Below are 4103 nucleotides of genomic sequence, written 5' to 3' on the forward strand. Positions count from 1 at the left end.
GCTGCCGCTGGGCGCGCAGTGGGTCGTCATGGTAACGGTGACGCTGTGGTCGGAACCCTCCGCGCGGGACTGTATGGGGTTCCTGCTGGCCGTACTGTCCGCTGCCGTGGACACGTTCAGCGTCACGTTCTCCATGGACCACAACAGAACCTTCTGGACCAACTCCTTCCTCACCCTGGCCGGAAACGTCGCCATGGCAACGGCCTGGTACATCCTGCGGACCGCGCAGCAGTGGTACGACCTGCCCGCACTGATCTTCATCACGGCGGGTTCGGGGGTGGGGGGTATTCTGGGGGGTGTTCTGGCCGTGGTGTATGAGCGTTTGAAGACTCCCTGGCACTCCTGCACTAGACTCCTCAGCAAGACATAAAGAAGTACAGCGGGGACAGTGTGGGTCTTGCGAAGTGAACTCCTCAAAATAAGATACACATTAGTCTAAAATATAACGGGGGGTGCCCTGATTCCGACCTATGTTCCATGCAAGCGCATAGACCTTTGGCAATAGTTTATCTGACCAAAAACCCGCGCAACATGAGATATAATATCGGCAGATAAAGATTACAACGATTAAAGCTGTACAGCTGTGTATTTCACTTGAGTGTAGCGGCTTGCACCCAAGCGTAATGGTTCGCGAAACTTACGGCAGGTTTTTGGTCATTTTGCCGGTGGAACGTTCTATCGCAACAGGGGTGCCCTAATTCCGACCTAGTGTTTAACACAGGTCGATCTGAGAAAAGAGTTTAGAAATTATAATGCACAAATTATGACTAAAACAATCTACAACTGTTTTTCTGTCCCAAACAAGTAATCTTTTTACGATTACGCGACTTGCTCCAAAGTGGCTGTTTGAAAAGCAAAACCTGCATTTTTGACACGCTCGTCAACCCCCGAACAAGCGTCGAATTCACACAGATTTTTCACTCGTCTGTTGTCGGAGTGTACGAACAAACTTTGTGAGATTACCGATATCAACACAAAAACATTGTCCATTCTTGTGGTTATTTTTAGGCACGTGCTCCCATGCATAACGCCACAACAAGGATTTTTTCAAACTAGTTCGGTATTAGTGATGGGTCGGAATTAGGGCACCCCCGTTAGTAGTTTAACTTTGAGCTGGAGAATTTAGCCATCAGGCAAAATTTAGTATATAATAACGATGGCTAACCTGGGCCGGAAAATGTATTCCTTTTGGACAGGATGTTTGCCCGAATTGCCAAAGTTCTGGCCTGCTTTCATGCATGATCGCTACCGGCACGCCCGTTAGAGGCGCAAAGAAGCCTGGGTTCCAGGTTAGGCCACACCAAGTAAATTTCATGGATGGCGTCCGCGCGCGCATTGATTTTGGCCTCTTCCTAGAAAAAAAAAACAAGAAATTTCGCTTCCCGTAACTATGACCAAAGGGTCACAACAGTGCCACAAATCGTCAGATTGCCGTGAAACCCATAACGCGAAGAAAGTATCTATTGACAGGACCATCCTGTCAATAACAGAAAATTTTTCACTGTCCACTGTTCCACCTGATTTATTGCTGTTTTGATGATAAATAAAAGACTTCTTGCTTGTTACACTGTCACCTCATTCAATTTGTGTCCTAACATTTGTCGTCTCTTTGAATATTTCTAATCTAGGCATCTTGTTTTTTAGGGCCCTTCTTGTTTTTTTTCGCCCTCTCGCATTAGATTTAGGGTCTCCAAAGGACGTCATCCATAAAATTTACTTGGTGTGGCCTTAGGGAGATCATAGAGGGGCACACATTTCCACACATTTCCTGTAAGCATGCTGGAATCATTACAGATCATTACAAACTTTATAGAAAACATTTGGAAAGGTGTTCGTTGGCGCGAAAGACACAACATATATGAACAAGGCCAAGGGGTAGTAAAAGAAGCATGGGAAAAAGTACTAACAATGACTCACAGTACAAACAGGTTCTTCACCATGAAATATTTCTATCGAATTGCCAACGCTTTGCATAAAAGACGACCATTCGTGGCATTGGCGAAATCGTTTGAGCCAAGTATTAAAAAGCACAAAAACACCGATGACACCAAATGTTACAAACAAATTTCAACTGTTTTAATAGATTGTGTGTCTCTTCAGAAAGACATTGAAAGACAGAAGAAAGATGTCTAGACTATGCATGATGTACAAAATGACTAATAAACTGGTGGATGTCCCAACTACTAAGTACCTAATACCAGCCCAGAAGAGAACAAGAAATAGCCACGCATTCAAGTACCAGAGTTATCAACCAAGGATTGAGGTGTTCAAGAATTCATTCTTTCCTAGAACTATCGCAGAGTGGAACTCACTGTCACCAAGTACAGTAGGGGCACTGTCAATAGATAGCTTTAAACAATGTCTAGAGCTAGAAGTTCAAGGGTTAGGTGTAACAAGTCGATCGGTGTAATATAACCAGCTGCCGCCGCGCCGCGTGCCTGCGAAGCTGGTGTGTTACGCCGAAAGGCGGTTATACCGGCTATACAGATACAGATACAGATACATTGAGTGTATGTATAATTAGAGTAATATCTGGTCAATGAATTTTAATCCTGAAAAATGCAAAATACTCACTATAAGTAGATCAAGAAATCCACTCAAATTCACCTACAAAATTAGTGACACTGTCCTCGAGATTGTTTCTGAATATACCGATTTAGAAGTCTTAGCTACGGGGCATTTGACTTTTAATTCTCTCGCTCAAGATATCATATCAAGAGCTAACGCGGCTCTAGGTTTTATAAAAAGATGCGTTGGTTTTAATGCCCCTTCAAATACAAATATTAAAAAAAATTGTATCTCACCCTTGTCAGAAGCAAACTCGAGTACTGCTCAGTTGTATGGTCTCAGTATGCAAATGTACGCAGATCTCATTTCCTCACTTGAAAAAATCCAAAGACGGGCCTCCAAGTACTACAACACAGACTACAGGACAAGATTAATACATTGCTCACTTTTACCGGGTTAAAAGAAAAAGGAGTCCAGTCCGATTGGCGGAAAAAGCAGTCCAGTCCGATTTAGGGGTGGAAAAAGCAGTCCGGTGGTTTCTACGAAATTCTACGAAAGACCATAGGTACAATTTTTTCTTGTGTGTGTACTTCTAGTTTCTATGGATACTTCTAGTTTCTATAAGTACTTCGAGTTTCTATGAGTACTTCGAGTTTCTATGAGTACTTAGAGTTTGTATGGGTACTTAGATTTTCTATGAGTACTTAGAGTTTGTATGGGAACTTACAGTTTGTAACTTACATATCATCGTCATCATCATGCCTCCGGATTATTACTTACATATAAGAAATAATAATTAGTCAAAAGATGAAGCGGTCAACTGACGAAATTTCCAGGGCACAAGAAAAAATTGTACCTATGGTCTTTCGTAGAATTTCGTAGAAACCACCGGACTGCTTTTTCCACCCCCAAATTGGACTGGACTGCTTTTTCCGCCAATAGGACTGGACTCCTTTTTCCATTAACCCCACTTTTACCACTTTCATACTGACGAGGAATTCTAGACCTATGTTTTTATTCAAATGCTTCCACGAACATTTGACAAATAGATTAAATCTCCTCACGTATATTCAAGATCAACCTCTCAATTCAAATTCAACCTGTAAAGTCTAACTACAACATTCAAACAAGAAGCCATAGGCGACAATTCTCCGTGAAGTTTTATATATTTCAACAAAATCCCAAGCGTCAACGCCAGACCTACTGTGCAGACATTATAATTAGGCAACGGTTAATACCACGCTCGTCCCCAGCGCCCGTGGAGAAGCCATAGGTTATAGATCGTGGCTTAGCCCAGGCTATGGAAAATAAACTTTCTTTAATGCAAATCTGTCGTTTTTGTTTTCTTTGCGCTATCTAAAGGGTTAGGATAACCTACTCTACTCTGGCGGTATTGTCGTGCGCGCTCGCTAGTACGTAACGTTACACGGCGGCCATCTGAATACATGTACACTGCATTCTTTCTACTATCGGGACCTAAAACAAGACGCAAGATTCCTATTTTGGGGTATAAAATGCTGTCACAATGGTAATATATACCAAATGAAACGGACCTTTACAAAGTACCTCATTTGGTGACGCTATGAGGGTGTACC

Source organism: Branchiostoma belcheri, unplaced genomic scaffold (genome assembly GCF_001625305.1).
Source record: "Branchiostoma belcheri isolate BF01 breed outbred unplaced genomic scaffold, Haploidv18h27 scaffold208, whole genome shotgun sequence".
In the NCBI taxonomy this organism is placed as follows: domain Eukaryota; kingdom Metazoa; phylum Chordata; class Leptocardii; order Amphioxiformes; family Branchiostomatidae; genus Branchiostoma; species Branchiostoma belcheri.